Source organism: Bemisia tabaci, chromosome 9 (genome assembly GCF_918797505.1).
Source record: "Bemisia tabaci chromosome 9, PGI_BMITA_v3".
Lineage (NCBI taxonomy): Eukaryota > Metazoa > Arthropoda > Insecta > Hemiptera > Aleyrodidae > Bemisia > Bemisia tabaci.
This window is the reverse complement of record NC_092801.1, coordinates 14041155-14069148: the sequence shown is the minus strand read 5'-3', so window position 1 is coordinate 14069148 and position 27994 is coordinate 14041155. Positions and strand designations below refer to the sequence as shown.

Sequence of the window (27994 nt, the reverse complement as noted above, 5' to 3'; positions counted from 1 at the left end):
TTGAGAGTGGATGTGCCACCCCCTCCCCTCCGTCACATTGCATTAGGACTCGCGCCAACGTCCGGCAAGAAAGGTGGTCTAACGACCCGGGGGCAACCCCAAGTCAACAGGCAGGTATTTTTGTTCCGTATCAAGAATATATACAGTCCAATCCTACCGAACTCAATCAGACTTCGGAAGAAACCGCTGGGTAACGGTGCGATCACTCCACAGTGCGTGGGCTCTACACACTCACCCCCTTCTAAAGCTGATGCTTCGAATCTACCGGTCGTGGAGTCAACGCACCAAATCAGAGAGAAGTGGTGCGTAGAGCCCACGCCCTGTGGATCGATTGCACGTACAGTGCATTCCCTCCACAGGCCCGTTCCCCAAAATACTGCACCCGGTAATTCTCAAATTTTTCGCTGCGTGCCCTCGGACGATTTTCCACCTTGATGTGAACTGTCTGGAATACTGTAATGCAGTATTTTTACTGGTGACCTCATTATACTACCGAAAAAAGGTTTTATCGCCTTTCTCACTCCGAGAAAATTACAAGGTAGTAGGGTAAAAATGGGGATTTTAGAACAGTAAATTATCCAACAGCGTTGCATGATTGTGCCGAAAAATATGAATTAAATTACAGCGTTGTATAGGGATTATTGTTCAATGTGGCAACGCTGTAAAAAGAAAGTATTGCATGTTGCCCCTTCAATATGCGGGTTATGCAATGGTGTAATAATGCCCCTTCATTTTTCGGGTTATGCAATGGTGTACTTTTCAAGATGGCGCAGCAGCGTTGCCGCGTGGTGCATGTAAATAAATGATTTATTTATTGGTGAAATTTTCCAACATTGCATTTTACAGTGTTGCCAGATGGGGCGAGAAATTAGTTGATTTCTCCGTACAGTGTTGCCAGATTGTGCAATAAATTCGGATTTTCAGACTTGTAAAAATTTTTAAGTTTCGAGAGACCGTATCTTGCAGTATGTGTCGGTATCTGATACTGTAGATTAGGGTCTGATTCGGGAAAATTGATAATTTTTCGGAAAATCACCCTCGTCCGATCCGGCGCGGACCGATGCGATTCTTTTACGCTATTGAAGATCGGAAAACTGTACGGACCGAATTTTGATACGAGTTTTGGTTTTCGAGATTTCGGACTTGTAAAATTTTCGGCTTCGGAAGACCGTATCTTACAGTATGGGCCTGGTATCTGATACTGTAGATTAGGGTCTGATTCGGTAATTTCAAATTTTGTACTAGTGTGCGCTTGGAATGGATATTGCAATGTTCAGTTTGACGAATCAAAAATTTTTATTGGATATTTACAGTTACAGTTACAGTTTCAAACAGTTCGCGTTTAGAAAACGCAAACACGTTTCGAAAACGCAAACACGTTTAAAAAACGCAAACACGTTTAAGAAACGCAAACACGTTTAAAAAACGCAAACACGTTTAAAAAACGCAAACACGTTTAGAAAACGCAAACACGTTTAGAAAACGCAAACACGTTTAGAAAACGCAAACACGTTGCATATTATTATTATTTATACGAAATCCTTACTATCGATCCAACTATTGTGACTCGCGTCCAGACCCAACCATTTGACAAAGACCTGGTTTTTCTTGCGACGCAGAATTTTCTCCACCAAGAACGTATCTTTATAGTTGGTGGGTTGGAGTTCTTCGCGGTAGAATTTTCCTTTGATGATCGTATCGTGTGCGTCTTTCAGATCGTACGTGATCGGAACGGTGGGATTGACGCTGACAATCTTGAAAATTTCCGTGCTCCAATTCGGTGTGTATCCTTTCTCGAACATAGCTTTGAGTCTCGAGATCCGGACGTGATCACCAACATTCAGTTTTCGTCTGGCCAGACGTTTCTTTTCAATTTTACTCAGCGGCGGCCCACGAAGCTTTTCCAGGATCATCGGTACATCCTTTTCGGTGACATCGATTGGTTTCATCCCGATTGTGCGATGAACGCTCCCGTTATATTCACGGATGAGTTTCGGTAATAGATCTACCCACTTGTAAGATCCTTGCGCGCTGAAGTCTTTCCACATTTTCGTTTTGAGCGTTCGGTTGAATCGCTCCACAATGGAGGCTTTGGTTGTCGAGAACGAGCTGTACATATTGATCTGGTGACGCTTCATCAATGCCTGACATTTGGAGTTGTAGAATTCCGAGCCCATATCGACTTGTAAATGTTTCGGTGACTTTCCGGCTGCTTTGAGAACGCGTTGCAGAGCATAAGTAACATCCGCGGCCGTTTTCGATTTGAGCGGTTCGGCCCACGCCTTTTTCGAGCACGCGTCGATGACGGTGAGGAGATATCTGTATCCTTTGTTGACCGAGGCGTACGGTTGCATCTCGACGAGATCGGCTTGCCACAAATCGAACAATCCGAGAATCCGTACTTTACGACGCGGATAGTTTCGTCGTGCAGGTTTATGTAGCTCCTCGACGATCCCACGTTTCTCTCCCGACATGATAATTACCGTCGACGTCGTCCGCTCTCTCGATTCAAATGCTGTTTCGTTGCTACTATTTTAACTTATGGTTCGGTTTCCGATAAGATAGTTTCCGTTGATCGCTTTCCGCACACCATACGTGGTATCGGATTGTTTCGGTTGTTTCTCCAGATCGTCCAAGTAGAACGTGCGGGGCAGTGATTGTGTTTCGAGAATCGACGTCGTCGTCTTCAGTGCGACTCGTTGTTTGTTCTTTACCCGTTGCATCTTGAAACGATTCATCATCGTCATCATCATCATCATCATCATCCTCCTTTGAATCGTCATCATCATCATCATCGTTGTTTATATTTTTCGGTGATCCGAACGAAGCAAATAAACTATCAACAAACGTTGTTCCATCTTTCGTTTCCGATTTTGAAGGTTGGAACTTGGTTTTCTTTTCCTGAGGAGCAGCGACAAGTGCGGGAGTTGACGACGACCACGAGACAGTTTTCTGCAACGCTGCGAGCGGATCTGTCAACGGTTTGAAAACTTTCTTCAACGTCACCTGAGCGTCCGCCTCTCCGGTGCGAATGGTATTTAACTTCCGTTTGATATCTTGACGGATTTTATCGATACTACCGTATTTCTGAGCGATCGTCGACAACGAAAAGTTATCCATCTTGTTCAATAAAAGTATCGAAACCTTTCCGGTACCTTCCCTCGTTCTTATTACTATCTTTATCGATGACTAAAAACCCGTACTTGTCCTGCCAGCACACCGAGCAGATGTGTCTGAAATCTTCGAACGTGAAATCTGTGTTGACGTGATCGTCGTAGATGTGTCGCAAGTTTGTATTGTCCTGTTTGAAAACTACGAGCAGGTTAGCGTTATCGCGAATCAATTGTTTCGGTATGCGAGAATAAGTTTGACACAAGTAGAAACTGTCGACCGAGCTGTGTCTTCCCATACTGAAATATTCCCGCATCGCATTTTGTTTGTCACAAGCGACATCATCGAAAATGAAGACCGAGTCTGATGCGGCATCGTTTGGTGGAACAATCTCGGCCGTGTCCGAATAGACGTTGTATCCGAGACCGTCGATTCCGTCGAATATCTGACGCAGTTCTTCGTACTTGGGTTGGAACGGTGTCTTGGAGTACAAGTACACGTTTCGGAACTTCAATCCGTTCGGATGTTGTAGCAAGCAAAACATCACGTTTGTTTTACCGCAGTTGGACGGTCCAACGACAATGCAACGGATACTGTTCGGTAACAGTTCACTGTGTCGTCGTCGTTGTCGTCGGTTTTCATTTTGCTTCTTCCGTTTGTCGAGGTTCCGGACTCGCAGTGACTTTCTTTGCTTGACGAGTCGCATCGTATTCGTTCCCTATTTTATCGGACAGTTATTTTCTTTACTTCTCCGTATAAATAGTATGGAAATTTTCGTCAGAGTATGTCAACGAGAAGAACATCAACTTGCAGCAAAACCAATCGAGGACGTGGACTGTTAAACTCGTTGATAAATTCACTACCGTTCGAACTACACTTACCGGGCGACTACAGGTACTGCGGACCGGGCACTCGCCTCGCAGAACGATTGAAACGCGGAGATCCGGGTATAAATCCGCTAGACGAAGCTTGCAAGTCCCACGACATCGCTTACAGTAAGACCAAAGACACCACCGAGAGGAACAAAGCCGATCTCATACTTGCCGACAGAGCTTGGGAACGTGTGAAAGCGTCCGACTCATCGTTGGGTGAAAGAGCGGCAGCATACGCTGTAACGAACGCTATGAAACTCAAAGCCAAACTCGGAATGGGTCTAAACAAGACGGTGGCAGCGAAAAAACCGAAAGCCAAGAAGAAGAAGAGAGCGTCGAAGAAGAAGACGAAACCGGTGGAGCGGTCGATCGAACGAATTTTGGCTCTCCCAAAGATGGGTGCCGGAGCGTCGAAGAAGAAACCGGCGGAGCGAATCTTGGCTATCCCGAAGACGGGTGCCGGAGTCAAGAATCTCCTGACGAGTATCGGTCTAGCCGCGCGAACAATCACACCGGTGGCGAAAATGATCAAGACGGTCATCGACGGATCTTTGAAGAAGAACGTACACCTCGGTGAAGGATTGTACTTGCGACCGTACCGTAAAGGATACGGACTTTACTTGAGACCTTACCGAAAGAATTTAAACTGATCCGTGAGCTACCGCGCCGAGCGATGACGGATGTTGAGTTGAGAATCGCTGCGACAGAACAATTACAAATCCCGCATTTCCGCGGTGTGTTCATGATCGATGAATTGGCGACCAAGAAACCCAAACGTCCCGAGTGCGGTATCATCAATCTGGACCGAAGCGATGGAGTCGGTACACATTGGACAGCATACCGGATTTCAAAGAGCGGCAATGCATTGTACTACGACAGCTTCGGTGATTTACCACCACCCGTTGAAATTACGCGATACATTTTACGCTCACGCGGTAGCTCAACGACGACAATAGGATACAATTGTGATAGCGAACAAAATTTCAACTCGAGCGTCTGCGGGAAACGATGTTTAGAATGGCTCGTACAAACCAGGAATATATAGTATTTTCGAAACCCGAATATGGAAACTCAGAAAAGATGTCACACGTTCATGTTGACGGGGAGGAGCAACGTTCTCGAGTTTGCACTGCCTAGACCTCTCGAGTTGTTCGGACCTTGCGAGATCGGTCTGACGGGTTTTGTAACTTATTATTCCATCCCGAACATCGACATAACGAACAGACTGCTTTTCTACTCCGAGAGCCCTGCAGAGAATTACTCGGCAATTTCGTTCCCGATCGGAGCCTACGAGATCGAGGGTATACAAGAATACTTGCAGGGAGATCTTGGCGGAGCGGAAGCTATCAAACTCAAAGCGAACAACGCTACGCTTAAAGTAAGCATCAAATCCAAGTACTGGATCGATTTCCGCAGACCCGGCACTTTACGTAAGGTGCTCGGATTCGGAAAGCGTCTCCTGGCACCGGACGAATGGCACGAAGCTGACTATCGCGTCAACATCTCGCCCGTAAACATGATATGCATCGAATGCAGCATCGCCGACGGTGGATACGTGAACGGGGTGCGCGGACATCACATTTATGCGTTTGCTCCCGATATCGAACCAGGATTCAAAATGGTAGAGCAACCGTCGACGATTCATTACTACCCCGTCTTGGGTGATAAGATCCAACGTTTGCTCGTTAATATAGTAGACCAACAAGGAAGAGCGATCAATTTCGGTGGTGAAGAAGTGACAGTGCGACTGCACGTGAGACCGGTAACTTATGGGTAAACGAAGGATCCAGAACAACGATACGTTCCTAAATTCTCTCGCATATAATAGTATTGATAATCCACGGACTAGTTGTCAACAGCAGCAGCAGCAGAGGAAAACTTTAAGCGAATATTCCAAGAGGGCTCTCACACAACTCGGATTCGTGGTGAAAAATCCGAAATAAGAACAAGATGGAAGCTTGGCGACAAGAGATCATCGAATACGAATACATCCGTTTCGGTCCGGTCGACGAACGGCGTGGAAACAACGATTCGATCCGGTTCACCCCCGATACCCACGGTCTGATCACCGTGCCTCAAGATTCGAGGATCTTCATGCGTTTAGAAGTGAAACTCGAGAAAAATCCTGGAGCCGCCGCAGATGCTGCGAAACCTAAAGTCAAGTGGGCTAACAATTATCCCCTGCACTTGTTCGACCGTATGCAGTACAAAGTGAACGGGACGGAAATCGATAGCATGCAGTGTGTCGGAGTGACATCGACCGTGAAAAATTATCTCACATACACTAGAGCGGAAACCGCGGGACTCGCATCTGCCGGGTTTTGTGACATCTCTTCTTCATGGGCCGAATGGGATATGACAACGTTGGATGAAACTCAGTGCGCCGTCGTTCCGTTGTCTTCACTCAGCGGATTCGCAGTACATTTCAAAGACGTTCTAGTCAGATGCTCGCAAGAGTTGATCCTAGTGCGCAGTGGTACGGATAAGAATGCATATTATATCACCGACGCGGCGACCGCGGACGGTTACACCATTAAATTTAAAATAATCGAAATCTATTGGGAGATTCCCGTCGTCAAATTCACGTTGGAACTGGAAAAACAAATCTTGCTCAAGATGAAGAAGAACGATAAGATGAGTTTCGGATACATGAATTGGGAATCGCACGACATCCCTGGGATTTTTCCGACCAAGACGTTCAAATGGAGCGTAAGAACCACCAGCAGGCACAAGCCCAAATTCGTGGTGTTGGTATTTCAAACGGATCGACGGGACAATCACCTGAAGGATTCCTCTCTTTTCGACAATGTAAATGTGCGCTCGGTCAGCGTTCAAATCGGTGAGCGTCGGTTTCCTCAAGTTGATACGATCTACGATTTCTCGACTATGGATTATAATCACGCCTATCTGAACTACACCGATTTTATGAGAGACTACTGGAAAGGTGAGAAACTCTGCGAGCCAGCTATGTTGTTTGGAAATTTCAAAGATCGCGCGATTTTTGTCATCAAATGCGTTCAAGGTGAAGATCTAAAAACAGCTCCGGTGGATATCACGTTGACCGTTGTGGTAAAAGAGAATTTCCCGGCCAACACCACAGCCCAGGTGATTCTGATCACACCTGTGAAGTATTCGTACGAACTACTGCACGGAACCGTGAGGCAATTGGATTGATCTTAAGCAAAAATTAAAAAAAAAAAATAACATGTTTATTTTTTTCATTTTTTTTTTATTTTATTTTATTTTATTTTTTTTTTCAAACATTACATCATTTACAAAGAATACAAACATGACATACAATATAAATCAAGCTGCAACGTTTGGAACGAGTGTGAATTTATATGTTCTTCCGATCGGGCCTTCGTAGATGAGATCGAAGGATCCAGCGTTGATATCCTGAATTGCATCGTCCGTCAAACGGTTCGTAATGTGCGAAGGTAGGAAGAGGAGACGATGATGATTCTCGAAGATGATATCGGCGGCAACGGTGATCCCGTACTTGGTTGGTATTTTGATGAGTTTGTTCATCTTGTAGCGGGCGCTTACAGTCAGCTCTTTAGCGTTGACGATCAAGATTGAATTGTTGAAAACTTCCATGTCGTCAGTTCTTTCAAGGTACAAATGATTCCAATTTTCGTGCGCTAAATATTTCGAGTGAAACAAGTTGTTTGCTATATTAAGCACGGATGATTCATTTTCGACTGCTATATTTCGCTTCGATAATTCGTCTGCGAATGATTCCACTTTTCGTGTGCTACTTATATATGTATTAACTCGGGTTGATTCGACAATTTGTCTGCTATATTAAGCACGGATGATTTCACTTTTCGTCCGGAATATTTCGGTTAGTTCAATTTGACTTTTCATCTACTACTCCTTTATTATTATCGGGGTGATTCCTTTGTTCGTCTGCCACTATAATCTTCTCCTGCCATTGCATGATTTCATCTGTGAAATAATCACGATAATAAGATGCCGACATCCACATACACAATCGGAATGCGTTCGACATTGCGCAGAATGGATGTACTAAAGGACACGTATATGCTGTCGACCAACGAGCCAATAGTCGCAAGGACGGACAATCTTTAGTGTCCAAATTTACAACGATACATTTGTCCGGCACGAAACTACTGATGAAATTTCGTTTTTGTTCACCTTTAACATAAAGTACATCGTAGCGGTTCCCGATGCTATTCATTTTTGAAGTGAATTCATCGTACTCGAGAAACCCGCTTTCCCATTCCAAGTGATGATAATTGCGTGTTAACCAGTTGTTTGTCACAACGTCTTTAGCGCTCAACATGCTGCTCGGGAACGGAGGTTTGAATAAATAGAGTTCAGTTTGAGTACACTTCATGTCCACAAGACCAAACTCTTTAACGATGAAATTTCCTTGGCTCCAAAAACCTTGTACATCGAGACAAGCCATCATTGTTCGTTCGTTAGTTACACTTTTCCTATTTTCAAATTCGAGGTTTCTTAACTGACGGTTCTCCAGAATTATCTATACTATTTATACGAGGTTGTTTAACAGCGAGGATTTTTCTCAACTCGGTCTCGGCTCCGCAACTTTCATCCACCATGCAAGGATCTTTGTTGTCACGATGACCCCAAGGAACAGTGCTAACACCGTCTTCTAAAATACAACGTTTATCGTCTAAGCCAGAGAGGGTTCTTTTTGTAGTTTCGAAGGAGTATAGTTGATGTTTCCGCGCCCCGATCCTGCGCATCGAGGCGGTCATTCTCGATTCAGGATCTTTTAATACTGTGAGAAAATTGGCAAAGTTTAGCGATCTTACCACTGGTGTTGATATCCCTTTTGCCCTTTTCTCTGTTTCCCCGTCGCTAAAACGATACGCATACATCTTGGGTCGCAGCGCGACAAACTCAGCAATGGGTATTCCACCCGTTTCATCCTTAAAACTACCCATTACTTTACGGTTTGTCGCGCTGCGACATTGATGACCTTCTGGGAAGTTGGAGGTGTCGTACAAGTGTAGATCTGACATCATATCATCGTAGACGTTCGGTGTAGTCAACTCGTAAATGAACGAGTCCGTATCCATATAGAGAAGTTGAACTTGGTCGGGATTGTACTTCTTAAGCATGTGATTATAGTGGAATTGATACATGTGTACTTTACTCAGATCTAAGATTGAAAAACCAACAATCATTGGTCTGTCTATGACGACCTCTGTTCTCCGTAAATGGATTGCTACCAATTCTTCTGCGAAAATCGTGCGATCTATGAAATCGACCCGTGAGATGGCTTTCAATATCTGTCTGCTGTTTGTGCCTAATTTAATATTCTTTCGCTTCAACGGGTTCTCGATAAATTTTCCGTAGCAAGCGTTGCTGCACAGTTTCAGGAGCGTTTGGTGGAACGGATTCGTAGCGTCCCGTCTCAACCGGGCGTTTAGCTCGATGAAGGGTGCCAAGAAAGGAGCCTGACGGAATTTGATGGCCCGGTTGACGCGCAGGAGTTTTAATCCTTGACCGAGCGCTTCTTTCAACATTACATAGTGGATAACATAGTTGTTTTTATTAGCTAGAGTCGTCAATAGTTTCGTCGATTTCCCCGCTCCCGATGGTGGTATTTCGTTCTTGCACAAGAACGGAAGGTCCTTGTGCAGGTCGTGGAGGTGTTCTGGATATTCAATATCTACATCGAGTATGTACCCGAAAGGAGCGTCGTCGGGATGGTTGATTATAGTTTTCGCCAGAGTTAGCAACTCTTCTCCTTCCGGGACCCAAGTGTAGTTATCGTAGGGCAGATGCTTTCTCATGGTGTGTGCGTAAAGTGCCGTCACATCCAAGTATTGTATATAGTTCACTGGTTTTTTAGGATCAAACTGATCCGGTATCAAAGGATTGTTTGCGAGAGCGTGCCGTTTCACCACCTGTGTTATCCCACCTCGGATCGAGCTCATAATCATGAATACCATATCCATATCATTGAAGAGTTGGATTTTCACATTAGTTATTTTTAAGAAGGCGTCGAAAGCGAAACCGGGTAGCGTTAAAAAGTTGGCACAGTCCAAACCATAATTTTTCATTCCAAAGAGTCGGAACTCCTCGAACACATCGCTGAGGAGGCACACATCGAGTCGCAAGTAGAAATCTGAATACTCGCCGAGATTACGGAAATTGAAAGTTTGCCAAACTTGGAGAAACCGTTCGTATTCTTCTTCAGAGATGTCCGTTTGAGTCAGGGTGTTGAAGAAAGCCTCTCGCGGTGGTGGACGCGTCTCGTTCAGCTTGGCCGGATTGTCAACGTAATCGTACGGGAACGGAGCTTTCCGACAAACCATATCGAACTCATTGTCTGTGCGAGTGAGTTTCCTCGTGCGAACGAAAGATTCGCGCGGGATCGTCTGAACCAGTTTATCCAACGATGCGGGGAGGAATCGGAACGAGTCGATGAACTTGATCGAAAACCTGTTTCCCAGATGGACCGTCATGCTGATGTAATTTTCCTCCGTGTGTGGTATTATTTCGACGCGATGAGGATATTTGTTCAGAGCCAGCACTACCTCGTGGAAATCATACCTGCTACCATTGTGCAGGACGACTCTAACACATTTCTCATGTCGGAAAATAAGATTGCAATTTGAACATAAGGCTTTTCGATAATTGGACCTTGTTTTCCCTCCCGCTCTCTTTTGATGGTCATGATCCCTTACCTTTACGATACCTGGTTGTGAGAAATCCACCTCGCAATGTCCACACCTATTTTCCGCTTCAAATGTGGCCCGGTCTTCATGTGTCATTATTATTTTACTCTCTTTGTCATTGTAACTCTCACTGATTCTTCCTACGAGAGTGATTATATCGTCCAGAAATTTGATATGTGCCTCTTCGCCACGGTACAGTTTCGGTTCCGTCATTTTAAATTCGGGATCCTCCGTGACGAGGAGGTAAGCGTAAGAATTTGAGATGTGCCGCCTATACGCAGACGCTGGATGCTCCGAGTCACCATGAATTTGTTCCAAGTAGGCTTCAAAGTCTGCATAAATTACATAATTATGTTTTATTTCCTTGTGGTGATTTTCGAACTTGAGGTATCGCTCGTCTGGAAATGAAGCTAGGAATGCGTCTTTGCTGACTAAAGAGCAAAGAACTTTATGTTGATTCAATTCCTCCATCGAGTTCTTGTACGTAAAGCATTTCTTGCAGATGTAGATACGATGTTGATGTTTTGTCAACTGTTTTCGTACAAGTTGTTCAAAGTTACTGATCCAGCAATAATGGTAACTTAAAGGTACGGGGGTTGAGAGACATAGTAGGTCGGTGTGGTCCTCTCTTTCCGGGTCGGCAACTTTAATTGGGTAAACTGTATACTTTTTCTTGTTGGACACCAAACTCTCACGGAGCCCAAATACCGAAACCGATACGTTGTTCCTTTTCTCGAATTTGATAATGTCATCTATGCTCGTGGGTAATCGAACGTCCGAGAAATCGTAACGATCGAACAGATTTAAATATTTTTCCGGACGATGTTTATTCTTCTCTTCCTCGGGAGAAACTTTCCCAACATTGCGTACAGGAAACAATCGTTTAATGCACCGTTATTTACATTGACAACATGCTTCGTTCGAAACTGGCAGCTTAACATACGTTCCTCCTCGATGTAACGCGTAATAGCGGTTGACACGTAGCTCCATACCCTGTATCTTCTTCAGCACCCACCCGGATCCGTTCATGTGAAAATCGAATGACTCTTTATTGATCTTGGCCCTGAACTTTTCATAATACTCGTCCAGATCCGTTGACGCGAAAATAGCTTCGTTTTTAGTCTTAAACTTTTTCAACTGCATTCCTTCCTTGTCCTTATCATCAGCTTTCTCGTACTCGGCGTAAACTAGTATATTAACCTTCAATGCCTCGCCGGTGAGTTCTTCTTTTATTTTTTTAATTATGAGGTCTTTAGCCGATAGGAGGTACTCATCTATGATGAGATTCTCTGGCTGGAAGTTTGTGATGAAAAATGTTTTCAACCTGCTTTGACAAGCAGTCTCAACTTGAACAATCGGTACTTTCATCTCGAACAAATTTCTTATGTGACTTGCAGATTCTTCATGTTTTTCTCTTTTATGGTATGATATTTTACACGTGTCACAATATTCTTGATCGTTGTTGTCATCGGTAGGTGATGAGGTGGACATCTTTTCAATATGTTCGGGAGATTGCTCATGATTCTCTCCCTCCGCATAAAACTCATCACAAAGATCACAATGGATGAGCGCGTTGTGCTCCTGTTTAATGTGCGTTTCATCGTTGATACCCTCCTCCTTCTTAATTTGTTCGGCACCATGTTCGTGCTTTTCACCTTGTCTATAAAATTCATCACAAATATCACATTGGATGAGCTCCTGTTTAATATTCGTTTCATCGTTGATACCCTCCTCCTTCTTAATTTGTTCCGCACCATGTTCATGCTTTTCACCTTGTTTATAAAATTCATCACAAATATCACATTGGATGAAAGTTTCAACATTCTGTTCTTGAGCAGCCATGATAAAGATACTATTTTAAGCTCAAAGTCTTCCGAGTCGGTCAGAAAAGAAAACTTGCACTTTCTTTACGTTTGCTAGATTCTGTTCACTGAAAAGATTTCAGAGCGAACAAGTGAATACTATTTTAAGCTCAAAGTTTTATACTATTATAAGCTCGAGATTTTCTGATTTCGTCAGAACAGAAAATCAACACTATTTTCTCGTTTGTAAGATTCTGTTCTCTGAAAAGATTTCAGAGTGAATACTATTATAAGCTCGAGGGTTTCCAATATCATCAAAAGTGAGACTGATGAGTTTTCTACGCGGAGGTAAATATATATAGTTTCCTCACCGAGCGGAAAGAAACTGTAGACTCATGATTTACCTCAAAGTAAATATAGTAGTATTTGTTAATCACCAAACTCGGTTTCACTCGGGCAAACTGTGTAGTCATAAGTCGTAACATAAATTACACTTTTATGTAGAGTTATAATTTACCGCGGAGTAAATATAGTAGTATTTGATAATCACCAAACTCGGTTTCACTCGGACAAACTATGTCGTCATAAGTCGTAACATAAATTACACTTTTATGTAGAGTTATAATTTACCACGGAGTAAATATAGTAGTATTTGATAATCACCAAACTCGGTTTCACTCGGACAAACTATGTCGTCATAATTTGTCCAACTCGATTAGGTCGGTTACGTTAGCACTGGACACTGGGGACGCTGGCGGCGAAACTATTATCCACGAAGGCGAAGACATAATGATTCCCCTACCTACTGCGCTTGACTAGAGTGGTTCGAGTAGCTGATGCAAGAGGCGAGAAAGTTGCATCAGCCAGAGTGGTTCGAGTAGCTGATGCAAGAGGCGAGAAAGTTGCATCATTGTTATCCACCACTTAAGTGCCTCTACCTCGATAACGCCCACTCGAGTCTGTCTGAGTGCTAAATTTTCTCAAGTGGGAAAATTATCAATGCGAGTCGGGGGAACGTATAAATAGTGTCGAGGAAGTGTGATCGATCATTTCAAAACAAGAACTCGTCAAGTATGGACGCTCCAACCCTCAAATCACAATCGATCAGAGCGATGAACACCTTGGATATGGTATATGAGGCTCTCACTTTCAAATTTACAGGAATACGAGCAGAGCTTTTGAACAAGTTTGCCCGACTCCTTTTTCCTGACAAGTTATTCCACCATCTTAAACTCAGCTCAATAGACACTTCCGATCCCGTCGGGTGTTACGGCTTAGTTGAGATAACGGAAAGATTTTGCCTTCTCCTAGAACGTGTCGCAGACGAGCACGAAATAATTTACTTCCTAAAGCAGGGGTACAAGAAAGTAGACGAAGAGGACTGGAAGATAGGTAGACTTTTAAGTGCAATTCGCGTAGTATTATACACAAGAGAGAGAGGAGAGCGGGTCTAGCAGTTGGATTTCGTATAAATAGTATGCATTCTCTTCTCAGTATCGCAAGGAAGAAATCATGATTGATAAAATAATTCTCATCACCATCATCATTGCTGTTGTTGGAGTGAAATCCTCACTGGTGGAAAACTCATCCGAAGCAAACATCACAATGTGCCCTGTCTGTCCGGAAATCAAATGCGCACCCTCTACCTTGACGGATGTTCTTCTATTCATCTTGAGTTTACTGGCGCTCATTTGCTCCGCACCGTACCTGTACTCCAAGTACCTTTCATCCGACTGCAAGTTCCGTTTCATCAGGATGGCCCGGAAAAATAACAATCGGAAACTCGATGACATAAGTGTAGATTTAAAGTTCGGAGAAGGAGAAGGATCCGATGTTTGTGGTTGACAACCCTCACGTTTTTAGTGCGTTTTCTAAACGCGAACTGTTTTTAAACTGTAACTGTAAATATCCAATAAAAAATAATAAAAATTTTTTAATTCATCAAACTGAACATTGCAATATCCATTCCCAAAACACAAGGTTCCCGATACGCATCTCCAAGCGCACGCTACTGAAAAATTGAAATTCCCGAATCAGACCCTATTCTCCAGTATCCGATACCAGGCCCATACTGCAAGATACGGTCTTCCGAAGCCGAAAATTTTACAAGTCCGAAATCTCGAAAACGAAAAGTCGTATCGAAATTCGATCCGTACAGTTTTCCGATCTTCGATAATGGAAAAGAATCGCATCCGTCCGCGGTGGATCGGAGGATGGTGATTTTCCGGAAAATTTTCAATTTTACCGAATCAGACCCTAATCTACACTATCCGATACCGACCCATATTGTAAGATACGGTCTTCCGAAACCGAAAATTTTACAAGTCCAAAAATCCGAATTTTTTGCACAATCTGGCAACATTGTATCGAAAAATTAACTAATTTCATTTTAGACCTTTTAGACCAACGTCTAAAAGGTCTAAAATATTAAAAACGAAGAAGTTTTCTCAAAAATGTTTCAAATTTCGTCTTCCAAAACGGAAAAATTTTACAAGTCCGAAAATCCGAATTTTTTGCACAATCTGGCAACACTGTACGGAAAAATCAACTAATTTCTCGCCCCATCTGGCAACACTGTAAAATGCAATGTTGCAAAATTTCACCAATAAATAAATCATTTATTTACATGCACCACGCGGCAACGCTGCTGCGCCATCTTGAAAAATACACCATTGCATAACCCGAAAAATGAAGGGGCATTATTACACCATTGCATAACCCGCATATTGAAGGGGCAACATGCAATACTTTCTTTTTACAGCGTTGCCATATTGAACAATAATCCCTATACAACGCTGTAATTTAATTCATATTTTTCTGCACAATCATGCAACGCTGTTGGATAATTTACTGGCCTCAAGTCGGCATTTTCACCCTACTAATACTTATCGGAATAGCAATTTAATATGTATCCAAATAGCTATAAAATAGGGTATAAAATAGCTGAAAATAGATATAAAATATCCTATCGAAATACCCTATATAGTGTCCTTTTTTTCAACTATAAATACCGTATTTTATAGCTTTCTCTATAGCTATAAAATAGGTATCTGAATAGCTATTTAATAGGTATATGGAAACCTATTAAAAAGGTATTTTACTTTTGAAAGAGAACCAAAATTGAGACCTTGAAAATCATAAGGTGGTAAGTGCATTGATACGTTGCCAAGATTGTGCGACTGTATACAATAAATGCAGCAAATCAAAACCATGTAGAGGCGAAACTTTTTTAGCAAAAATTCCCTGGGCTATGCTGATTTTTTTTTTTGCATTGAAGTTTGCAATTCTATATAATTTTGGTTTGCAAAAAATAAAGTTGCTCTATCATAGCAACGTTGCAATGCACTTATCATCTCATGGTTCTCAAGGCTGCAACTAAGAATAGTAAGAAAATTCACTACATGTTTGAGAAAATACACAATAGTTCTTGGGTTTCTTAAATTTGAAGGTTGAATGATGCAATTTATTCCACCCATTTAGTGTTTTAAATTATTCACTTTCCCATAAAGTACATGACTTCCCTTAATTTAAAGTCCAAATAAAGTCTTAAAGTCAATAAAGACTTTTTGTGAAAATATTGTCCGCAATATTCTTATATGATGTAAAGGTGCCGGATTTTGTACGGATATTTTCGGAAGATTAGATGCTAACTGGGAACTGGGTATGTAACCCTTGCAACAGGATGAGTGGCTTGAAAGTAGAAAAAAACGTATTAAATAGCTATAAAATACATATTCCCAAACGGAAATTTCAAACCAAGATAAATGCGCATGGAATATCTATGAAATAGCTATCGGCCTATCCGGCCGATACCCATTCGATAATCCTATTTTGGCTACTAGGGTGCTGAGCTTGCAAAATTGCTGCACCAAAGTTGTTCAAAATCTAAAGATAGGCAACCAGCAATACTTTGAAGTTGAAATATGTTTCAACTTAATTGCAACTAGTTCCAACAATGATAGTTCCTTCGGGACAGAGAGTAAGCAAACTGCACATCGAATCTATTAGTTGCAAGAATCAAACGGTTTCGTTGCAAGTTGTTGCAACCTCTGCTACTTGGGTTATATATCTTCAGCTATGGTCTATCGGCCATCTAATGTACTTTGCCATTTAGCTTTTGATACATGGATATATAAATGGCTCTTGGTTTGCTTCGTGTTACAGAACTATAAGATGATTCTCGAAAGCTGTTGGGTCTAAGAGCAACTTCAGTGGAAAATGAAATTTTTTCGATTATATTGGAAAATTCCATGGAGTTCGATTGCATTTCTCATATGCTTGACCAAAAATCTCTCTGGTTCCTCTAATTATAATCGTAAGTTACCTTGATTTTTACCATTTATTTTTCCATTTTCTACATCGAGGTTAGATATTACAAATCCTAGGGTCTTTAAAGCAATTGAGAATTTCCACAACAATTTTTATTGTTTCATTTGAGAGTGCTTAAAGAGCTCCATTAGCAGTGTTATTCAAAAGAAATTTTTGAAATGGGAAATGTAAGAAAAATAGATTTGAAAGTGAGAATACGTGCTGCCTTGTGACGTCATCGGTTAGTTTAATATGTATCTCCCTTTTAAACACATACATTTCAACAGATTAGGTCATTTTGTCATGATTCCTCCAATAATTGTGCAATTTAGAAACCAAGTTATCCTCGCGCTCAATTCTCTTGGTAGTTTCATTTTAAAATATCGGTACAATATCGACATCTCGTTTTAATTTGATTTTTCGGCATTTTTTAATGTTATGACTTTAAAAAATGGCAACGCCGATTCTCCGTGGTTTTCGCTTAAAAGCCAGATGTAGGCCCAAAATGGCCGACACAATCATCCCACGAAGTTTCGTACAATCCCCGCCAGGTCACTTTTTGGCCGTTTTGCATAGCCCTCTTTGGCATCGGCTTGCCGCCAGAAATATAATGACCTTCTTTTCTTAAAGAGAGAAGGTGGAAAAGTGTCTGTGCCGGGCGCTACAAATCGCACACGTGCATTACAGAGTGAGCGAAAAGTCCCCGACCCCTTCCCCCTCCTCTAACTTTTGAACACATGCACGTATCAAAAAGAAATTTTGAGGATGCTCCCTGGCCAATGATATACTTTTTGGCACAACTGAAATTTTAAAGCCCCCGATTTGATTTTAATAAGTTCATACATTTTAAGATTTAGTTAAATGTTACAATAATATTAATTTGTCAGATTAAAGTTAGAACATAAAAATTCTAATCTTTAGAACTATAAAAGACCGCCCCCCTTGCGGACAGTGCACACTATCCTACAATTTTCAAATGGTATAACTCCCCGTTTCTAATACGTCGTTGGAAATTTAATAAAAGAAGACAATTTGTGGCACTCACTGGAGGTCGCTACAATTTTTTGTCCTTTATAGTTATCTTCGGTGAAGCATCGAAATAAATTTATCTCCAAAAAATCATACGCCATTCGGGAATTTGTAAAAAGGCAAACCAGGCATTGGAAGTAATATTGGGAAAAAATCACCAAGAACCTGATCGTTTACGCGTAGAGTGATTTTTTTAGCCCTCCCCCCCCCCCCCCCCCACGATTAACTGTCTAGCGAGGTGGAAGTTTTCTTAAAGTGAAGCAGTTATCTGCAGAAAGGTGCTTACTTCCGCCTTGAGTGAACTGGACCGCCCCCTCCACGAGATGGACAATCAATCGTGTAGTAGGCGTAGCGGCGAGGCGGGGCAGGGCTGGGCTAAAATCATTCTACCAGGCGTGAACAATAAGGTTTTTGACGACTTTTTCCTAGTAGTACTTACAATGCTCCTCCTAGCTCCTGAAATTTCTACCTTAATTACACGCAAGGTTAATGATAGTGGTTATGAGTGAAATGATTACTACAAAAATAAACCTTAAGTATAGAGATGAAAAGAGGCGAAACCCCTATACCAGCCGGCAGCGATGAAAGCTCGTCCTCGGCGCTAGGATGGACACACGGCAAAATTGGTACAGAGAAAGGACGGGCCCGGCCTGGGCAGTTTGCCGTGAGGCCAACGTATCCTCATTCTTTTGTGATTTTCCGAGAAGTCAGTATTGCATCATAGTAGTGCATCGTCAGTATCTTATTGCAAATGGTCTAAGCGATAACCCTAGTAGCAGAACAAATTTTTGTTTTTATAAAAAAAGTATAATAAAACATATCTGTTATCTACATGATCGTTTTATATAAAAAACATGTAACGCTTATATAAAGAAAAATCAAAGTTCAGACCTGACCGTATTATATGAAAAATGATAAAAGCTAGATAAGGTAATTTTTTTTTAATACACACATTTTTTATTATTTTTATGTAACGCATGCATACGAAAGTGTTAAAAGTGAACATTTTATGTAACGATTATATAAAAAAATAGGTCATCATTTTCGTGAGCGTTTCGCGAATTAGAAGAATTTTAGTATGTTCGCGAAAAGCTCACGAAATTATAACATTTTTTTATATAATGGTTGCATAAAAACGTTCACTTTTAACACTTTTGTATGCATGCATTATATAAAAAAAATTAACTTTCGTACATAATATTTATCTTCACCTTCTGTGGTTCTGCTACTAGGGAACAGACCCGGATTTAAGGGGGGGCAAGGTGCCATGGCACCGGGCAGCGAATTTCGGATTTTTTTTTTTTCATAGAAAAAGAAAGGAGAGAGAAAAAAGATGAGGGAAAAACTAAGTGCCGGACAGCGGCGGGGCACTGGCTTCCATTTTTAATTGACTCCATCTCCGGGAGAGTCACCTCGATCCTCTCTGAAAATCATGGGTTACTTCAAGGCGGCCAGTTTATACTGCCTAATAAGAAATTATTTCTTGACTCTCTCCACGAAATTACACAGAATTTTCCCTAACGCTCTATGATGATCCACGAGACACCGTGAGAGGTCCTACGAGAGCACATATGGGTCACATGTATACCCCCATTGGAGCACACGGGTCACACAGCGGCTCCCAGGGGAGCGCACGGGTCACATGTTAACTCCCAGGGGAGCACACGGGCTCCCCTGTCCATTCCCCAGGGGAGCACACGTGACGTGCTTCCTTCTCCATTCCCGAGGGGAGCACATGTGATGTCGTGTCATTCCCCTGGAGGCACATGTAATCACAAGTCATTCCCTAGGAGCGCATGTGATCACATGCCATTCCCCTGGGAGCGCATGTGATCACATGTCATTCCCAGGGGAAATTTTTAGCAGGGGCGTTTATCAAATAGATAGGTTTGCGCTACCTATTAGGTATGTTTGCTACCCACATATAGGTACTTACGGCAAAATAAAAGACCAAACTCAAGTTGAAAATATCTGCTGATAGGTTTAGGTACGCAAAAGACCCATTATGACTGGCCCTTCTCCTCATTGGAGACGTGTATACCTCAATCCTTTATCTTTTTCTATGAACAACTAAACTCTTGAGCAATATACTCTTGAGCATGTCGTGAATGTGCAGCAGTTAGTGGTACCTTTTAACTCCGGTAATTAGAGTCCCTTTATACCCAGAGTAACGACAACTCGATTATCAGCTGACTGGCAGCCGACCTTGGCTGGCCATGGAGGCCGAAACTAGTGCACTCAAACGAACGATATTGAGGGATAAGGATCAGGAATCCTGCGATGTCTGTCACACAAAAACAACAACATCAACAAATTGATCAATTAAAAAGAAAATGAGATTGGTTTGTGAATAATTTCTTAATCTATTTTCATTTTAGACCGATGGAAATAACAATTTACTCTTGATAAACCACAATTAGGTAATATTTTCATTATTCTTGTTCACATTCGAGGTACCGCCATCTTGGTGCACTAGTTTCGGCCTCCATGAGCGAGAACCAATCAGAATTGGATTTTTTTTTAGGCCACTTTCAGCCCAATCCTGGCCCAACCAAAAGTGAGTTGTCGTAACTCTGGGTATAAAGGGACTCTACCGGTAATTAAATGACTGATTCCTTCTCGACCAATATTTTTGATGTTCTATTTCAGAAAACAAATGCACATTTCCCACTCGGTGGGAAGGGACGTGGTTCCAATCGGGAGTTCGGAGTCCCATCACAATCCAAGATAATAAATTAAGCAATAAAGGAAGGTGCCTTGCGTCTGAGGGTGATAAATTCTTGGTCGTTGACGAGTGAGTATAGTTAAATTTATTTTATTCTACCTACTTGTTTCCCTCATTTGACATTGAATTCCTCCGATTTTCTCCATCTCTTTTGTCCCGTAGTAGTGGCCGCAGCATATGGATGCTGCAGGGTGATTATTTTCTTAGGTACCTTTGATATATGCAATGAAGCTCATTTTCAACTGGAATAAAGTACCTATTTAGTTTACGTCGAGGCGAATACATGAAGTTCGTACATTATAAGGGTTCTCTTGTCATGAAACAACATGAAAACTGTAGGTGCCTATCTGTTAGTTTTTGTGTGTGTTTTTTTTTTAAACAGACGGCTCAAACGGGTATAGAATCAAATTGACAGTGCTGCTTCAAAGAGTTTCCAAAATTCGTCGCATTATTAAAAAACACAATCTTACGGCTCCCTTCAAAAAAACCTCATTTATTTCCCTTCCACACCCAACATTTACTTATTTTGACAATTTATTACTGTTTAAAGAGCCTCCCTAAAAAAGGGCCTTTTTTGGCCCCTTTTCGGGAACCCGGGGATTTCGTTTGTTTGTGGCTTAAATGAAACCTTATGATGAGGTAAGCCTCCAGTAAAAATTTTAGCTTGAGTATACGTCTAGTTTCCGAGATACAGCGTTGCAAAGTTGGCATATTTGAGCTTTAAAATTCTCATATTCTCAGGTATCTTATTTTCTCAGAACGATTCAATTGGATGTTTTATGATATTTTGTGACATTTTATCAAATGTTAGTATTATTATCGAATGCATATTTCAATTGAAACATTAATACTACTAATTCTGTTAAAACAACGTTGCAAAGTTGACATAAAAACCTATAAAAAATGTTCATTTTATCAAGTTTCTTAACTTAAAAACGAACTTAGTGACCGCTAAAAGATATGCTTTTGGGGTTTAGATGCAATTTTATGATAGATTAAGGCTTTTGTTAAAATTTAACTCAAAATGCAAGTATAGTTTTAATGATACAGGGTTGCAAAGTTTATATATTTGAGCTTTAAAAATGTCTATATTTTTGAGTTCTGTGTTTAAGAAGCTACTTTCGTAGAATTTAATCACGATTTGAGGCAGGAAATCAACCATTTATGTCATCTGTAGATGAATGTTTGTATTTGAAGAAGAATTCTTTGACCGGTGGTGATACAGCGTTGCCATGCTTAAAACTTTGAACTCTGTATGGATTATGATTTTTTCTTGTTGAACACGACTTCAATGGGTATCTTAACTCGTATCAAGGCAAAATATCAAGGGCTGATGTCAGTCCCAGGTAACGATTGGTTTTGGAAAAAATACTGCTGCCAAGTTTATTCATAATTCTTTTCAAACAAAAAATAATAAAATGATTTTAAAATAAAGATGCTTCTAATTTAATTTTTTTACTTTTTTTTATTTTGTTTAATTTTTTTTGGTAATTTGTTTAGTCTTTTGTGATTTTTTTATATTTATTTATGAATATCCGTGAAAATATTTTTTTCGATTGATACGTGAGTATAGTCTTGCCTTCAAATATATAGCAAGTACCTCAACATGTTGCCGATTTTTTACTTTTACCAAGTATCTCAATTATTTTGAGGCATCTGGATCAAAGATATGTTTTCAACATGCTCTATACATATACGAGCTTGTTATGATTGGCACTGCCAAGACACTGCACCGTTGCGTATTGAGAAAATGCAACTTTTTTCCAGATATATTTCACTGGGAGATGGATGTATTTTTTATCAGAATGGAGGGGTCAGCGAATGCTACCAAGAATTTACATCCAGTGCCGAGATCATAATGTGAATGCTTAAATCCATTTTGAAATACAAGTATGAAACATGACAATAGCCTGGTCCTATTCTCTTCGGAATGCTGTCACTGTGACACAGAGGTCTTAATACTATGGGGACAACCCTCAACAAAAATGGAACTTTAACAACTTATTAATGAAAAAATAGTTAGTAGCTATGCCGAAATAATAATTTTTGACAAATCCATGCAATCAATATTTTAATAATTTTAAGTATTTTATTCTTTTAATTTCTTTTTCTATAGATTTATTTATTTAATTTATTTTTTTTATTTAATTTTCTCATCATTTGTAATTCTTAAGTCGAAGATATTCTATTCTTTAAGGAACAATGAATGTATTGTCTGTATCAAGATTTATTTGTACTCAAAAAACTGGAGCGTTTCCATAGTTTATGTTCGTTTTTGCATTCTGCCTAAAAAAAAGTAAAATTGACAACCAAGGCAAGGTAGAATTTTTTAGATTTTGAAAGCAACACTGATGCTGAGCCATTCATTGTATGCCATAAATTCACTTGGATTACGTTTTAAAATCAGACAATTATTGGAAGTATCCTTATTTTAAACTTATTTTATAATGGAATGTTAAGAGAAACTTAAATAAAATTGGCAACAGTGCCATTTTAATTCCAATTTTCACCTAGGATTGACAAAAGTCCTCCACATTTCTTTGTTTCACAATATCACTTATCAACGATTGTTCAATCTTGTCTTCAATAAAATAACACAAAATAGACATTTTCCCAGATACAAGTTGAAAACTTTGCAACACTGTATTATCGTATCCTTTTATAAATTATACTATGCATCTACGAGTATCACTAATTGTTGATTCTATGCCCCAAAATACAGTTCGATCTTCAGTAATAGCGGTTTGTGAATGAGAAACTTTAAAAAATGAGCTTTTTAAAGCTGAAAAATGTAAACTTAGCAACGTTGTACTGCCAAAACAAGGCTTACGCATGAGTCAAAATTCTTACTGGAGACTTTTTATATTGTAATTAATCGTGTGCACCTCGTGTAAGTATTGTAAAGTCATTTTTGAAGTCGGTTTTTGGAAGAAAATCCATAAAAATATGAGAATTTTAAAGCTCAAATATGCCAACTTTGCAACGCTGTATCTCGGAAACAAGACATATACTCAAGCTAAAATTTTTACTGGAGGCTTGTCTCATTATAAGGTTTCATTTAAGCCACATACGAATGAAATCCCCGGGTTCCCGAAAAGGGGCCATTTTTAGGGAGGCTCTTTCGGTGGATGACGTTATAGACCGTGTTTGTTGGAAGGGCGATTCCCTCGTTGATATGGGTCGTGGGAACTTGATGTTCTGAGTTTTGGACGGATCTTAGTATTTCCTCTGATCTACAAATATAATTTGACATCATCAAAACACGATTCAGTGATTAGCGCAACTGACCCAATAATCCGTTCTTCCGAGATTAGGATTTTTGCGAAGAGACGAGGAACTTTTCGTGCTTGTCTGTTCTTTTCTTACGTATCCATCGATGAAAAATTATTATTTTTAGTTACCTGGTGTCCCTTTGTGCACTGAACAGGGCTCGCCAAATCACGCACCTTATGTCATTTTCGGAGACCGGAATTTGAAATTATTGGTGTTGAGATTCGATGCGAGGGATAAGGATGATGTTTGGGGTAAAAATGAAATATTTAATCCATAGAAATATGGGCATTGAATCAGCAAGCATGGAAAGTTTCATATCTCATCGCGAATACCTATTCTACCTCAGAAAAACAGATTAATTGTAATTAATCTAAACTCTTTTATGGAAAGAATCATTGAAAATCTATTTTTAATGTTTAAACTCTGATCCAGAGAAGAAATTCACTCCGTGTGTACCTGTTTTTTTTCCGCAGGAACGATGTATGTTTTCGATGTGTCGTGGTACATGAAAAACACGCGAATGTTCTCCAGTACAAAGAAAGTAAGTTAAAGATTTCTGCATCGCATTACCTTGTTGTTATTGTGCCGTCCATAAATACGTAATTGCGTCTACGACGTTCCGGAAGGTCCTGTCTGGTGATTCACGAAGGAGGGGGGGGGGGGGAATTAAGACATGAGTCCTGTAAAAAAAGCAGAGTTACATTAGGTACAATCTGTAGTTTAACAACACCGCAATCTTTTCATTTAGAAATCAATTGGAAATAAAGGGGAGAAGTTGGCTGCATACTGAAAGTACCAAGAAAAGAATAGATTTTATTACCAAAGGCTGGCTAAGCTGTATGGAACATAATTATTGATAAAAAAATCGAGCTACAAGCGAAAACAAATAATATAATAAAATTTTTCAAAGTAGGTACTTGTAGATGAGAAAAAAATAATACTTTCAAAAAACAAAGCAAACGTTTCGACCTACAAACTACGGTATTCTTCAGCGCATTACAAAAAACAAATGGAAACATTTACCCCCTCCCCCTCCCCCTTAAAAAAACACTTTTACCAAACTAAGTGAAATTACCCAATTTTTTGCAACTACATCTTAGAATAAAATAAAATTAATGAAGAAAAATGAGTGATAACAAGTTATCACCATTATCACTCATCTTTCTTCATTAACTTTAATTTTATTTTATTCTACCCTGTGAAAACGGTCCCATTGGAACCCGTAGGAAATCTCAATGGGAACCCGTAGCAAATTCCCACGAGGACCCGTTGGGAATTGACCATGGTTCCAATGGGTTCCAATGGGATTAGTCAATCAAGAACCTGCGGGTTTGGATCTATTCCCATTGGAACCATGGCTAATTCCCAAAAGGTAAAATACCCGGACGCCCTCGTGTGGACTTGAACCCGAACCGCGTTTGTCATAGCCTCGCACTCTGCCACTTAGCCACAGGGACCTGATGGTGTTTCGGGTTAAAATCATGCCTGTCAAGGCTGTTATAGCATGCATTGCGTCAGTGCGCGGCTCAACTTTCATCATAGCTTTGATTATAACGCCGTGTTTTCTCAGGCTTCTTTCTTTTTCCTATTATTATTTTTTTTTTCGTGTTATTTTTTTTTTTCGATATCACGCACTAGGTACTTACACTAAATTTACACCGGTGTATTTTACACCACATACTAACTTGAGAACTTAAAACTATTTTTAAAATATTTTCAAAACTTTTTAAGGAATATTTTTAAAATGTTTACCTGCAATATTTTTGACTTATTTTAAAAATACTTTTTGTAAACATTTTAAAAATATTCCCTAAAAAGTTTTAAAAATATTTTGAAAATATTTTAATTACAATATTGTCATGAAAATATTTTGATAAACGTGATAATATTTTCAAAATATTTTGTGCTAACTGGGTATGTTTCACGGTTACTTGCTAGCAGGTTTGATGAGACCCCTTTTGGAGCATTTAATTGAATGTTATTCCTAGATTGTATTGGGTCTTAGTGAAAAAACCAGTGTTAGGAATTAATTTAAAAAAAATAAATAAATAATGGCGACTTCATTCCCTTCTTCAGGACGTGGATATTTAATACAGTGAAATTCCTACTTGTTTGTGTTAGTTCGTAATGTCTTTCTAAAAGCGTCTGAATCTCGAAAATCCCATTTTAGATACCATCGTAATTAATAATTAAAGCAGAAGATTATTTCTTGCTCGCCGATAGTGACGTATTCCAATGAATTGCGGTCAGCGAATTTCCTCCGATACTAAAACTTTTCAGACTGAACTGGAGTACTTATAGTGTGGCGTGGCACAACCAACAATACCTGATTATTTTTACCCATTTTTCATTGCGTCGTATTTCCTCGGACAATTAAAACGCTGTCACGGATATTTTAGTAATCGTAGTCAAAGGCACCAACCCTCTTTTTTACTGCCTGAGGATTTTCAAATTGTGCTCCTGAAAAGATTTCTTCTGTGACACTCGTGTACATTTTTCTCTGAATCTGATGAAGATATTTTCAATTTTTCCCCGTTACATTACTGATTTTCCGTTATGGAAGCAAGCTGAAGCGTTTTTTTTTTAAATTTTGGACGATTAAAATTTTTAGAGGTTACCGAAGTTGAAGAAAGTTCCATAATTCTTAAACAAATTTCAAGAAACGATCAATATTCGACTTTCAAAATGTTCAAAAACAGGTTGTTTATATAGGCGGCCATTAATCACACAACTAAACAAAAATCGTCCAAATATCTTTAATGGTTCCTGAGAAAAAGGTACATGCAGTAACGAATATTTCCATGCTTTAGCACAGAAAAGTGAGCTCCCGTTAACTTCCAAATTAAAAATCGTACAGTTTAAAGGAAAATATATGCATGATTTGTCTACTAGCAAGGGCAAGTCAGGAAGTTGCCACTTTCCAATTAAGATACAATTTAATGTCCTTTAACGACAAGAAAACAGACTGATCCGCCAGGTACTTATCGTTTTTGGACGCAGGTAACAGTTTTCAAATTGTTCGACTCGAAAAATTTGCCGTTGTAGACTTGGCGGGCCTCCTACGGACTCCAGTTCAAGACCGAGAATACCTGCAGCTGTCATTTAAAGGGAAATTTTTGAGACGGCAAGAATTCACCACGTTGCGACTTGGCTCTCAAAGAAACAAAAAACTGAGTTCCCTTAGGTCACTCCGGCTGTCCAAAGGGTCCCATTAGGTCTCTCTGGCCGCCCCACGGGTCCCAAGAGTCCTCTCTGCCTGTCCCATAGGTTCCCGATGGTCTCCCATGGGTACCAACAGGTTTATTTCCCCATCCTATGGGTTCCCATTCGTTCCCATTGGTCCCCATGAAATTCCTAATGGAACCCATGGGACCGTTTTTACAGGGTAAAACGGAGTCACAAAAGATTTGTTTGTAAAATGTTTCCGATTGTTTTTTGCATTGCACTGAAGAGGACCGCAGTTTGCAGGTCGAAACTTCTGCTCTGTTTTTTGTAAGTTTTATTTTTTCTCATTTACATGTAGTTTGAAAAATTTTATTACATTATTTATTTTGGCTTGTAGCTCGATTATTTTTTAATCAATAATTATGAAGAGAAAAGAAGTGCTCATGGAGCCCCATACACGAGAGATAAAAAGAGGAAGCAGCGTGTACGGTGCGTGCAAGCCTTTAAGGATACTGGGTAGCTTCAGCACTTCATAAATTCCGACGAATGGCCCATTCTTGGGGGCCCAAGCAGGGCACCGGTAGGAGCCTCCAAAACTGGAGAGACCTGAAGAAAGGAAAAGGGGGTGGGGAAGGAAATAGGCAAAAAGGAAAAGGATGGAGAGGTGTCTAATTATTTTAAATTACGTTACAATAGCTAAACCAGACAGAGTTCCTAGGTATGATAGGTATCAAATTTTGGATATCACTGAGGGCTTCTCAAGGACTCAAACTTGGGTATCAAGAAGAAAAAGGTGACGGGGGATGAGACCTTAAGATTGGGTTAGGAGGCAAAGAGCATGGGAGTGATCAGGGAGCTCCATACTCGAGGAGTAAGACGAGGAAGCAGTGTTTAAGATTCTCGAAGCCTCAACAGTGAGAAAAAATAAACTTTTCAGCGATGCCTCTAAACCTCATGACTACGAGATAAATTTAAGTGTTTATAGGACTAGAGCGCAGCGGTTCCAACAGGGCCTCCAGAACAGGAGAGAAT

At 40.4% G+C, this 27994-nt stretch overlaps 1 protein-coding gene and 1 long non-coding RNA gene across 3 annotated transcripts in view; one reads left to right on the top strand and one right to left on the bottom strand.

Moving 5' to 3' along the window:
* Nucleotides 1–27994, bottom strand: part of LOC109040337 (uncharacterized) — a 183794-nt gene that overhangs the window by 98105 nt on the left and 57695 nt on the right. The gene's annotated exons all lie outside the window — the stretch shown is intronic.
* On the top strand, nucleotides 16606–24661 carry LOC140225468 (uncharacterized). Its single transcript, XR_011900548.1, has 3 exons — nucleotides 16606–16777; nucleotides 20449–20593; nucleotides 24271–24661. It is a non-coding gene; the product is annotated as an uncharacterized lncRNA (long non-coding RNA).